The following is a 14,259-nucleotide window of genomic DNA, read 5'->3' as shown; positions in this document are numbered from 1 at the left end:
ATTCATTTCTCGGTCTTTCTGTGCATAAATCCAACAAAATGCTTTTGCCTTCCTACAGCTGGCACATGTGCCTAACGATTTGATCTTTTGCATTTTAAATATTTATTCAGTATTTAATTTAAACCCCTGAGACTAATCCTGGTGCTTTAACTTAGCCCTCAACTAGTTTCTGTGAATCATCTCTGTCACTATTTGGTGATCTTCGACAAATTGGCTTCATATACTAGTGGGGTACAGTCCTTGGTCCGTTTTCTGTTTGTATTTTTGGGGTATTTTGGAAGGAGCTACTGGTGATTTTTAAAGTATTACAAGGCATTAAACTGTTGTTTCTGTCTTTTAAATTATAGATGGTCTCCATAGAGACACTGAAGTTCTACATTGCTCTCTTGAATTGCCTGAAGAAGTGACACTTAGAATTACATTCGGAACAATGCTAATTAGCAAATGCTGAATTTTAAACAAGCTTCACGGCAAGGTTTTTGTCTGATAGGAGCAGCAACCAGCAATTGACTGACCAAACCAACAAAGCTGAATTACAGACAACATGCTATTTAATTATTCATTAGACATTTTACAGGGTTAACCACAATAGGCACCATTCCCTTTCTGAGGAATCACCGAGCCAAGCATAAATGCCTTAGAAATCCAGTATAATAAACAGTCAGACAGAATCAGCAAAATGAAATCTGCTTCCCAAATTACAGTTTTTGTGAGGAGGGGAGAGGCAGAAACCAACCTTTGCAGCCAGTGGATGAGAATGTCCTGGTACATGTACGGAATAGAAATAACCTGTCACAAGCCCAGTCCTGAGCATGCAGACACAGCTACTGTATGAGGATTTTGATGAAGGAAACTATTGCTGAACTGGGAGGAGGGCAAAACACTTGTCCCCCAACCTAGAATCAGACCTGGATGATGCAACTGGGCTATGCCCAGCAATTGTTAAGTGAGGCAAGACCCTGGAGAGCCTGCCTGCCATCGTCTCCCATATAAAATGGACACCACCAGTCATGGTGCCATGGTGCCAAGGTGTCATGCTGTCATGGTGCCATGGTGTCATGGTGTCATGGTGCCGCGGTGCCATGCTGTCATAGTGTCATGGTGCCATGGTGTCATTCTGTCATGGTGCCAAGGTGTCATAGTGTCATAGTGTCATGGTGCCATGCTGCCATGGTGTCATGGTGCCATCGTGCCGTGCTGTCATGGTGCCATGGTGCCATGCTGTCATGGTGTCATGGTGCCACAGTGCCATGCTGTCGCAGTGTCACTGTGCCATGATGTCATTGTGTCATAGTGCCAAGGTGCCATGGTGTCACGGTGCCATGGTGTCATGGTGCCACGGTGCCATGGTGTCATGGTGCCATGGTGCCATGGTGTCATGGTGCCATGGTGTCATGATGTCATGGTGTCATGGTGTCATGGTGTGGCTCCTCAGTGCTGTCCAGGAGGTAAGGTGGAGCAGCTGTAGTGGCCATGGCAGAAATCAGAAAATGCCAACAGTTGGAAACAGATGGCAGATGTGGATGCTGGAAGTTATTAGCCTGGCAAACTGTGAGTATGGAGAAAATGAATCTTTGGGGAAGGCTTTTGTATTAGCTAAGACCTTATCACTTCCAGAATAAGCCATGGTCAAAGGAAATGATTGCAAGAAAGTATAAGATTTGTGGATCTGTGTGGAAGCCACAAAGTGGCTTGAAAGACCTTGAACAGACACTGACCTAAGCTCAGATAACTCTTAGGAATCATAGGCTGGGAAATACATCAGTTTATGCCACTGTTTTGTTTTGATCTATGTATTTCTTGTGCTAGCTGAAGCAAAGGCCAATCTGGCTCCAGCAAAGCCAAGGAGTACGGACAAAGTTCTGCCTCTCCCAAGCCAAAGGAAGCTGAAGAGGAGACACCTAGACACAAGAGCTGCACACAGGGCCCTGAGAGCAGCGCTGCCAGGAGCACTGCAGGTGGTATCCAGGTCACTGTAGTTACTCGTGGTTGGACCATAAGACTAGATGTTAACCATCAGATATAATTTCAAGGTGCATCACAAATCACGTTAGTAATTCAGGGCCACACTTTGTGCCAAGATTTATAGTTGGCTGAGGGCAGGCAGCCTGTTTGTATGCTATGTCCTTTCTCTGTAAGGTAGGGGCAACAAAGATTGCTGGTACTGCAGGCAGGGAGCTCAGTCAATGTGGTTATAAGCGTGTGCTGGTGTAACTGGTGTTTGTGGAGAACACTGATCCATTGAAGGAAAAGTGTTTTAAAAGAGTACCAAAGTGATAGTTCAGTTTCATTAGTAATGCAGTGCAATCTCTTACTGCTCTATATCAGAATTGTTGGGAATTTATCACTTATATGGATGACAATGAGTGGTCTCTGCAAGCCTTGATTTGTGGGGCTAAACCTTCTTTCCTTAATGCTTTTAATGTTTCTGTAACTGCCTCAGATGCTTCCTGTACATTAAAAAAGGCACCAATGTTGATGATGGGTCCAGACATGAAGAAACGAGCAGTAGACCAGACTCTAGCAGCCCTCTGGGATGGATGTGACACCATGGGACGTGGCTCAGTGGTGTAATGGGCATGTTCCTGCCATCTGCTCTGTCTCAGGAAAAACACAAGTGCAAAATGGGACAACTCTAAAACACTGCTCTCTCTCTCAGCCAGGGTGATGCATTGCATATCAGGTGTCGGCGTAAGGGGATTGTTTTTTGAGATGAGACAAATGAGTGAGTAGGATGAAACCTATCTAATCAAAGGGAATCAAATGTAACTGGTAATGCCATCCACAGCTATGGTAGTACTTCACTGTCCTTATTCTGCTATAACTACCTACATACAGGTTAAAACTTATTTTAGGATAATAAATTCTATCTGTCTAAAGTGGTTCACAATCTGGAGTCATTTATTTTTCTGCTATTGCTTTTTCACAGCAGCATCCACCGTACTTACCACAAGCATTTGAGTGGTCTGTTGCGTGAGATTTGCCCTTACAACAGTGTCTGTACATTGCAGTTCCGGTAAATAATATTTGTGCTGAATCTGAATACAAGAATGTTCTCATCTCATGTATTATTTTCTGCACAGTGTCCACTGTTATTATGACTGCATGTCCCAAAATGCAAAGAAGGGCTCCCATAAGGATACAATTATTTCCCTTTTTCTTTCAGCCTGCATATATTATCCTTGCTAGTTTTCTCAGTGGCATGAAAAAGCTGGGTGTTGAAGCCTGCATACTTCTGGTTCTACCCTGGAACCGAATCCCACACACTTCTCAGAAAGCAAGAAGTCTCCTTGCATGTGTCCACTGAGCATGGCAATGTAGGAGTATACATAAGGGAGAGCCTGGAATAGGACCTTTTAGTTTGACAAATGGGAAGCACAAAGATGCTGGCTTGCTGATGTTGGTTAAGACAGCTAATCTCAGCAACATCCAGGAAAATCTGCTGGCATCAGCACACTTGTATATGTTTGAGTGAGAGTACAGTGCTGTTTGGTCACCAAAGGGTTCCTAAATGATCACACAAAGACACACACACCAAAAAAGGGAGCCCGATGTTTACCAGTAACCTTCTCTCTCCATTTGCCCATTCGCATGGTGCCAGCCATACCAGTATCTACTTCTCCCTTATGTGATTACTTTCTAATCTAGGTAGGATCCTGCCTTGGGGATGGCATCCACAAGTGGATTTGCCTTGCTTGCGTGAAAAGATAGCCAGACACTTTGTCATTGCCCCGAGTCCCTAGACTCCCAATGCTATTTCATGGTCTGAGATGATGGTGGAGGCTCTATTTAAAGCAGCTTTGTTTGGGGGTGTGTAACCTTAGGAAAGACATCAGCAAAACAGCCCTGCTCCATATGCAGCTGGGAACAGGCAGTGGCTTTGAAGGAGAGGGTCACAGGAGGCTGAGGGAGCAAGCACTGGTGGGTGCCCCAAAGCCAGGGTCAATGGATCTCTCCAGCTCTGAAGATTTTAAGGGTGCAAGGTCCCAGTGAGTGTCAGTTCCCTCCTTCAGTACTTCTCGGGCTAGGAAAGGAGGGATCTGGGCTGGATCACTTGGCTGAATGAGATGAACAGAAATTAGAAGGAAATGTTTGTTTAATAGTTTTATTCACTTTAATGTGTTTTCCTGTTACCTAGGAACAAATTAGCAATTACTTCAAATCTGATATCCAAAGAATGCACCTCTGGAGCTGACCTGACTGCATGAGTTTTGGCTGCACCTCCATCCACATGTGTTTTTGAGCAGTTTGGTCTGAGTCCAAAAGTGATTTAAATCCAAACAGAGCGTGTTGTTTTATGAGAGTGGCTCTGACTGCTGAATTAAACACAAATGTGAAAAATAAAATGAAAGCGAGCAAAGGACTTATTAACTACTATAAAGCCCGTTTGAATTTTCCATGTTTATTATTATAGTGACCCATCACTTGAACCAGTCATTTCAATCTACATTGCTTGAAGAACTATGAAGCAACTGTACTTTCTACCAAAAGCTGTATTAAAATACATTATCCAGAGAGCTCCCTCTCTCAGAACTGAAGATGTCTCCTTAGACTAATGTTCAGCTTCTGTATTTTCTGGCATTTGGTTGATTTATCCATGCAGCCATAATATCACAATGCTGCAGGCTTTTATGTTTCATTTCCTAGCTTTCTAAAGGAAGCAAGAAAAATAAAAAGGTAATTTCATGCACTCCACAATTACTATTTAAGCATTACATCATCAGAAAGGCTGTCACTAACTAGTAAGTGGTCCCAATGACAAGACAGCATTACCTAGCAACTGCAGATAAGCCATTAACTCTTTTTTGAGTATCATATCCACCACTGAGGCTGGAAAATACATTGTAAAGAACAAATGAATATGCCCAAGTGCCTGAAAAGAAAAAAAAAAAAAAGGAAAAAAAGAAAAAAAAAGAAAAAAAAGAAAAAAGGGGGAAAAAAAACACAGCTTCTTCCATCTTGTGATTGTGGTGTGAACATTTTGCTCTGTAATTCTGAAAAGATGCCCAATTCAGTTCGCTGAAAGAACATATGAGGACCAAACGGCTGTGAAGGCATCTTCTGAGAAAGAAGGGAAGCATGATGAATCACACCAGTGCTATGTGTGCAGTCGCAGGGTGAGACAGGATTTTTCTTTAGCCTGGAGAAGGACTACTGGTTAAAATACTACTAAGTCTCAGAAGGTTTACAGTTATTATTTACATATCTCATGGGTCTTTGTAACCCTTCAGAAATGCATCTGGCATTTTAGGGAGCGTGCTATGTTCACCCCATGTTGTGTATGGCAGAAAGAGATAGATTTAGGCTTAAGCTTCAAATATAAGTAAGCTTTATGTGAAGAAAACCATATTACATCTGAACTGCCATGACTTTCATGGGAACCAGCAGTGCCTAAGGGGTGAAAAAACTTTGGCCAACTCCTAGGCCCAGCCCCTCTCCTGACAAATGCTAGCAGCCCCTGAGTTTGTGCAGTCCCCAGGAAACTTCTGGGATTGCTCTTGCCACAGCTTTGGACATCTGCAGCCCACACTGAGAAATCGAGTAAGGACCTCCACTGCAGCTGCGACTCACAGAGCAACATGCCAGGAAAACAGCAGCAGAAGCTACAAGAAGGAGGAATTTGGAAAAGGCACCGAGAACTGGGTCTGTGTGCACAGTACTGGACTTGCTGCCAGCAGGGTAGCATCTCCATAGACTCTCATCTTCTTAAAGAATTGTCTTGAGTTTCAGCAACATGCGGACTTCTACTGTCATCTAGTACACAAGGAACATACCCAGAAGAAGACTATCAGATACAAACAAAGCTCAAACCCTAATGTTTTCCATGTGACTAAAGAATGGAGGAAAAATGTATGCATCCTCCCATTCCCACCCTCAGCCTAGACAGGTTTCCAGGCCTTCACGAAGACCTCCATCAGGTCTAATCAAGAGTCAGCAGGCTCCATCTATCCTCAAACACTGCCTTTCATTTTGTTTGAATATATGTCTGTAGTAAAATATACAGCAGTCCAATCTGTAGGTCTTTCCTTAAATCGCATGGCTTGTGGTAGCCATGAAATGAAGCCAGCAGATCAGGAAAATATGAGGAGAGGAAGAAAGGTCCAGAAATGAGCAGCAAGGAAAACACTCTATTTTCTTCTCAAGTCCAAAAAAAAAAGGTGTTCTGGACAAACATTACTCTAATGGGACCAATTCCTCTATAGCTTATTCCAAATAAATAAACTGTCCAAAGATTATATATGACATGGCATATTTCAGCCTTTAAATGGGTGTGGGGACTGCACCTCTTACTATGTTTTCATTCCAGATGACTAAAGCTTTTTAAAATCCTTTCCCTGCCCCCTCGTCCAAAAAAATGTCATATTAAATCACTACTCTGATATGATTATAAAAACACTGTCTTTGATTAATGTGTTACTTTGTCACAAGCAATAATAAAGAACAACAACAATTAGCCAGCACAAAAGAGCAGGCATTTTCAGGAGAAGTGCAGAGAAGCAGATAAGTCCTAATTTGTGCTCTGCAATGGCTCAGGCCAGCCAGGAGCTGACACTCTGCCTCTCGCTGACTCCAGTAGAAATCTTTAAGCATCTCGTAGGCTCACTGAGAGTCTCGTAATATCAACTCCATCAGTGCAGTTACAAGTACTCAGTGTCCATTTCACCTGTTAATTTATATTATGGTTAAGGGGATACAGCATCTGTAAGAGTTAGTCCAAATGCTGGTGAACACCATTACTATTTCACCAGCGTAAGAAAGCTGCACACTCTCAAGCCATCAATATAACTATCACCATCAGTGCCATGGTGATCAAAACATGTACACTGATTTTGCAGTATTATCATATTGTAAAATACATAGAGACATTAAAGCCCCCAGTCTTGCTGTCTATGACCGCTTGGAATTTGTTAAACTATACACACAGCTTTGTGAACTATAGGACCTGAGCCAAATCCCTGAGCCTGATCCTTCTATGATGTTATGACTCCATTTGCTGCACCCGTTTCTAATTGTTTTCCTTACTTTAATTAATTAGTTTCTCAACAGGAACAATATGTTGTATGCATTTCAATGTGAGGAGATTACTACACCTGTAAGTTTGCTCAATTCATTTGGTCTGTGACCTTGCATCCTCTAACTCCAGGTGAGCGCTGGATTTACAAAATAGCACTGCATCTCCTGCAGCATCCAGACACCTGAGCCCTTGACCTCACACAGAGAAACTCATTAGAAAAGCAGGTAGAAAGGGCAGAAATAAAATTAAAACAAAACATGGAAACTGTTGTTGCAAAGTAAAAAATGGCTCAGAAGAGGGTAATTCCATTAGTACATTTGCAAATGTAAGGCAAAATGGCAACTCTAATGGTGACTTTCAGCAGAAATCATAAATGAGCAATGAAGATACTGGTCTTTTCAAGTGCCACATGGTTCAGTAGAGAGCTCACAACCATTTAATGAACAATTTGTTAAGGGAAAGAGAAGAAGCAAATTTTACCCTCAATTACAGTCAATGGGATTGCTTGTATATGTCAATTGTAACTCAAAGTGCCATTCTTGTTTGTTATATTAAATATTCACTTAAATTCACATTAATACATGTATTGTTTTAATGGATCATTTTATTCTCTGAGTGCACAATTCCCACTCTTTTTTTCCTCAGCATAGCACTGCATATTACCTAATCATAATGAGAAAACGTACACAACTTCAAAAAGCTGCAATGTAGAAAATTTTTAAAGCTCAATATGCAGCAAGACCATCTCAGCAACTTTATTCTGAGGGGCAAGCTGCTGAGAGAGTGATACTTCCTCTGTTCAACAAGGTAAGCCTTGACTACCTAAGAAAGAGGCCAGATTATTCAAAAATAGATGTCACTGCATTTCCTTTCCTCTTTTCAACTGAGTTATTGTTGACTTTGAAAACCTTGCCTCCTGGATAGTCTGCAAGGTATGAGTTAAATTGCATATATTATTTTATTTAACTTCATATTAAACCTAACAGAGAGAAATACAAAATGCAATGTCAGACAATAAGGCCATTAGAAACTTCCCTTTTGCATATCCTGGCATTTGTTGACTTGACCAGTCTGCATTTAATTTCTTTGTTTGTTTTCTTTCTAAAGGGGAAAAATAAACCACTTCTGGGTGAAGGCAAAAAATGATAGTCTTTTCCTAAATATAAAAGTTCCCCCAAATATTATCCTTGGGGAGCAACCAAATCAAATATATTTGCTTCAAAGTTGTTGTTTCTATTTTTATTTTATTTTCTAAGTTAGGAACGCGTGAGAAAAAGAGATTATAATGGAAACTGTTTTTCATTCTTGACCATAGCAGGTGCTGGCAAGATCTTGCTATGATTTATGTGCATACATCTTATATTTCATTCCCTTATCTTTTTAAATGAGTTGTGAATAATTCACAGAGAATGGCTGGGTGGATAACAGAGTTTGTGCACCCCTGAAGATTGAAATCTTCTAATTACCCAGCTACAAATATAGCTTGGGAGTAGTAACACCAGGTTTCCTTACCCCACATATCCATGGCCCAGAGCTCATCCTTATGTATGAGCCCTTCAGTATCCAGCTTCCAATTAGTTCTCAGCCTGTCCTTCAAGACATCCAACAAGGCTGACAGTGAAGACAATGTTCATAAGAGGCCACTTGCCCTCTGGGAAGTCAATTGTCACTATCAAATTTGTTGCGCTGAAAAATTAAATGTTTGGCATATGGTAATGACTTACCTGTCACTATTTCCTCAGACCAGGCTTGAGCCTCACCAAAAACACGATAATAAATCCCTATTAAGCCCTTCTTCTTACTTCCCAATAAGTCCTTCTGCTTGACCATTAGCTCTTGAGCCCACTGACCTGAGTACACGCTTAAGAAACTTTGGTAGTTATCTGAAAAAAAGATAAAAAGAAGAAGTCATAAGCTGAGATAATCATTCAGACATGGAAATAATGTGGTAATGTTGTTTTTAGGCAGGCAGGCAGTCTACTAATAACATCAATGCAAAGCACTTGGAGGTTTTTAACAGGAAAAAAACAACGGAGCTGCACAAGATATTCAGAATTCAGTGGCTTTGATTGAAAGCTCCTCTTCTACAGCACAGTGCAAACCAAATAAAATGAGGGAGACTTTCCCTCAGGAAAGGAGCTGTACAGGTCAGGAAGATTGACTGAACAGTGGGAAGCCACCAATTTTTGCCCTAAGACTTCTGAAAAACACTAATAGACAGTCCTGGCTATGTAACTCCACTGTAAGCACCACTATGAAGACAGCAGATAGACTTGGGGTCAACCGTTGTGATATTTGGGCAATACCACCATCTATTCTTCTCCTTAAGACTTGAGCAAAAATTAGCAAAACTTCTTCCATGGCTACTTACAGAAAGGTGGCTCCACAGCTACACTCGTCCAATACCAGGAGATATTTAATTTCTAAAGTAATTTTATCCTGGGCCTATTCCTACATGTTGGTTCTTCTGCTGGCATTGTCCTTTGGCTTAACCTCTTTCCTAGTATTTTTTCCCGATTATATTTATGGAAGAGAATCATAAAAGCATTCAAGATGTTCATATTGATCCAGAAAAAAAAAAAAAAAAAAAAAAAAAAAAAGTAGGATGGCAGAAGATTTAATGAAATTTCTATCTGCATCTGAATTTTTAATGTGCTGTGTTGGGGAACAGAGGTGTTTAATTTAAAAGAAAGAGGCCCCTTACAAAGTTTAAATTTGAACTTGCCTAAAGCTTTGGGGTCTTGGGATACAAATGCCTGATGCTGATTGCTGTGGATGGCACACATCCATCTGTGACAACCCATGTGTTTGCATGCATGGCAGCAACGACAAGAGCTACCGAGCTGGGACCAGCTCCCTCCAGTCCTTCCAGGCTGCCAGCATCCTGTCACACTTCCCCAGGCCATAAAAACAAGTGCTGGACTGGGGCCAGCTCCAGGCTGATCGACATGACCCGGCCTGACAGCTGGTCCACTCTGGTAGGCATGGGAAGGTTTGGCTGGGCTGCCAGCCCCAGTCCCATGGCTGCCTTCCTTGTGGAGGGCAATAAAAGCAGCAAACAGGGAGCTCATACCAGCCTATTCTCTCCTATAGTGATACCGACAATACCACAAATCCCTTCTCCCTGATGTGGAAAGGAAAGGGGAAGGCTTAGAGGATGCAGTCCCCAGCGTCTGAAGCATTGTGTGGGCCTCTCCAAGCTGGTTTAGGCCTGGTCTGTCAGGCACTGGTGCTGGCTGAAGCAGCAAAATGCATGGCACAGGCTGCCAGAGCTGCCAGGGAAGGCAGCAAGCGCCCAGGTGCCCGACCCAGGGCCTTGCAGCCAGGTGGGGATGTGGGCACCATGGTGTCCCCACAAAGGGCCTCTGGGGACAGGAGGGAGGATGTGTGTCACTACTGCAACACAGAGACATGCTGGGCCTCAGCCTTCATGTCCAGGCTGTTCTCAGAGGAAGGGGTTCAAGCTTCAGGCCCTCAGCCCACTGCAAGTGAAGACATCTACGGAGCAGCTGGAGGACCTGAGGACCAGGTCAGGGGGCTGAGTATTGACCCCATGACAGCAGGGTCTGTGAATGGAAATCAGCAGCCACAAGTACTTATGTGGGATGAAGTTATAAACAAGGCTCTTCTGCAGGCTGCCAAATGGGCATTTGCCAGCACTAATTTTTGTTAACTTCTGCAGGTTGCATCTGAATCAACGAGCTCATGTTGAATGGCTCTGTACCATGCTCTATTTTCTAGACCATTTGCTAAACTACTTAAAATGAGGAAAGTGTTCACATTTGATTTCACTACTAAGTGTTAATTTGGGGCCTGTTATACCCTCTCCGTAGTCTTTTGCTAGTTTCAAAACTGGTGTGATGAAATAAAGAATTAAGGCCACAGGCTAAAGAGAGGAGCTAGAAAATATTCTGCTGTATTTTGAACCTTCACTGTTGTTCCAGGAATGTGTTAAAGCCTAACCCCCTTCTCAGTTGCTACCTGAAGAGTATTGGCATCTCTGTTTTTTACAGTGGAGGTTTCTGAGTTCTTGGATGTGCCTGTAATCTCCTTGGTGTGAACATTTACAACCAGCATAGCCCCTGCTCCCTGGGATCTCTGCAGTAGGGTCCCAAGTGTTAATTCAGCAGACATCCTTGGACTGAGCCTACCAGGCTCAGCTGAAAAAGTTCTCATTTCTTCATACACAAATTTGCAGGAAATAAGAGAATGGACTCTACCATCTCCTCCTGACCAGGAATACACCCACAGCATAAGGCTATGAGCCACCGTGAAACTGCTACACTCAGCACCGAGCAAAATAGGAACAAAAATTCCGGTAGGGACAAAGCCACCAATGGGAGCACACATTGCCTAATGGCAGGGGGTGTGGGCCTGCACGCCAGCCTTAGGTCCACTGACAACTTCACTACTGTGAACCCAGCTTTGCTAACACAAAGATTTGGGATGTAGATTTCCCCTCTACAAGGAGAATACAAGCTCATGTGTGGTCAGGTAGCGTTTACTCTACAAGGTGGGTAGCTGTGTGGGGATGGAGAGAAGCTGTCCCCTGTATCACAAAGGACTACTTGGCCATCATGGCCCTGCAGGGCAGGCTCAGAGCGCTGACTTCTCTTGCCATGCAGGTGTCTTTCAGCACCCCAGAGTGAAGTAGTTGGATCCTGGAGACTGGGAGGGTGTAAGGCATGATCACTGAACACAGCGGCAGTCTGGTGACAGTGACCACATGCACTTCAACTGCTTACCTCACAGACAGGCGGGAACAGACATGGCACTGGGCAATACTTGCACAGGGGAAAAGCTTTCCTAGCAGCAATGCTGTCAGCTCTTCATAGCCTTTTCCCAATGTCCACAATGAACAGGTCCCTGCTGAGCACTCCTTTAAGCTTCTTCTCTGCATCAGTTCTTTCCCTTCTAACCTAAGCAAAAGAGTCTGGGAGATTAACACAGACTTGTCTTGGCAGTTTTGTTTCTATGGCAGGGCCACTGTAATATGCAGTGGGTTGCATTCACAAGGCCATTTGCATGTTTCACCTTTTTTTTTTTTTTTTTTTTTTTTTTTTTTTTAATCTATTTTAGATCTTCCTTCAAACACTTCTGCCCCTGCTTTGCCTCTCTTCTCTGCAGGGATTCTCCCAGAGCTGGCACCACAGAAATCTCTCATCATCCTTTGAAGAGCTCTTCTGTGTGAGTGCTTTGCCAAACAAACTCATCTTTTATGCTTCCCTGAGTCCATCAGTCCAGCTTTCCTGCCTTTACTTATACCAGCAACGCTTTTTTCCTTTTAAACATTTTTCCTTTTTTTTTTTTATTTTCATTTCTTTTTTTTTCTTTTTTTTTTTTCCTTTTTAAAATTTTTATTAAAGGGTATAATAAAAAATTAAATGAAACCACAAAACCTCATTTTGTAAAATTTGGTCTGACCTACATCTCCAGAATCAAAGAAATTCTGAGCTAATGATGAATCTGCCTTGTTCAGCTAATCCTGTTTAATTGCCACGGTTCACGGGCACCAAGTTGGTAGTGCTGGAACAGAAGAAGATTGTAGGGTGAGGCCTTTGCTGATTTTCACTGAAAAGAGTGATGGATATTTTCATATTTGGAAATAAATTAAAACAAAAAACAAACAAAAAAAAACCTTACCATACCAAGCCAATATGACCAATTAGTGCCTGGTCCAGTTATCATCTTAACTGATCAAATTAATTTAATCTGAAATTGGGTCTAGACTATCTTAAAAGTCTGTAAATCACTAAAAAATACCTTCATTGCCACACACATAGATTCTATAACATTTGGGTCGTGTCCTAAGAACTAAAGCTACATGAGAGATTAGGATACATGTGAGATAGGTAATAAAAAATCTGCAAACAGATTAGTTCAGTACTTCGTCCTTAACATAATAGCATCATTTGACTGGCAGTTTGAAGTCATTTACATATGAAGGATATTAATCATGAATAAGAATCTGAATTCTTCTCTATCCTGTTAAAAGTAGAAGCACTAAAGTATGTTCCGTTATTTCATGGTAAGCAATGTAATCTACCCAGCTATACATATAAGATTTCACTTTTTCATTTATACATATTCATTAATGGCAATAGCTTTTATATGAAGAAGTTTTTTTTTGCCACATTGATGAAGAAAGGTTATTTTTCCCCATATAGTAACTACCTACTGTATTGAAGCAGGTCTAATGTGTCTAAGTACAGAGTACTAAAATGGCATTATTAGAAATATTGCTTCATAAAATTTCAAACAACCATAATAATTTAATAGTGCCATCAGACATTATGTGACTTTTTCTGCAGGCATATGTCTACAGCTGAGAGCTCCCTACTTGTAGTTTTTGCATGGGTGTACTGCTGCATCAGTTTAGTAAATAGTAACTGATCTACTCTAGAGCTATCTGTTGGCAGAGTTAAGTTCAGTTCAGTGCTCTTTGCAGAACAGGCAACTTGCAGCTCTCAGGAGTAGAGATGGAGATGTTCAACAGCCTCGAAGCCCCCGGACCACGTACCCCCAGCCTGAAGCCTGGGGGAAATTGCTCTGTGTCTTGTTTTGCAGCCACAGCTCTTGGCTGCTGCAAGCTAAGTGGGGCTCAAGGCAACGTCTACAACCCAGGCTGAGCTGATCGTGGGGGGGCTTTCTTCTACACTCTGATGTGAGTGCTTGCCCCATCTCAGGCAGCACAGAGGTGAAAGTTACTTGGTGAGAAACCAGCTGGTTAGGATGAAAATTTTCGTGGCTGCTTGTGGGAACGGAGGTCTGGAAGATGTGTCATTGGCAGCTCTGCTTAGAGAAATAGATTGGCTGATAGGGTGAAAAATGGGCAAGGACCATGGGACAAGGAAATGAAGAAAAGAGGCACAAGCTGGCCCTGATGAGGTTAGAGAATAAATCTGAGATGAGGGAGGGGGCAGGAGAGGCTGGTATAGCTGGTATGAGGTCAGGGTGTCCATGGATGAGCAGAGGAGCCTACGGCCACAAACACCCAGTCTCCTGCAGCCCTGAGTAGCTCTGACAGACACTGAAGCCACCCTTGCTCTGCAGTCAGTGAGTGCCTACAAAAGCCATGGGCTGGGTCACCTCAGGCCTGTGCTGAACCTACGGCATGAGGCTCAGGGTGACACAGGGGGTGTCACTGGGATGCCACACGGTGGAGTTTCCTGTGCTGGCAGCGCGGTTCTGCCTTCACGCTGATGTGAGCAAGTAGTAAATTACAGGACTGAAACAGCAGGGAA

Source organism: Oxyura jamaicensis, chromosome 5 (assembly GCF_011077185.1).
Source record: "Oxyura jamaicensis isolate SHBP4307 breed ruddy duck chromosome 5, BPBGC_Ojam_1.0, whole genome shotgun sequence".
Lineage (NCBI taxonomy): Eukaryota > Metazoa > Chordata > Aves > Anseriformes > Anatidae > Oxyura > Oxyura jamaicensis.
Note: the sequence above shows the minus strand (reverse complement) of the source record.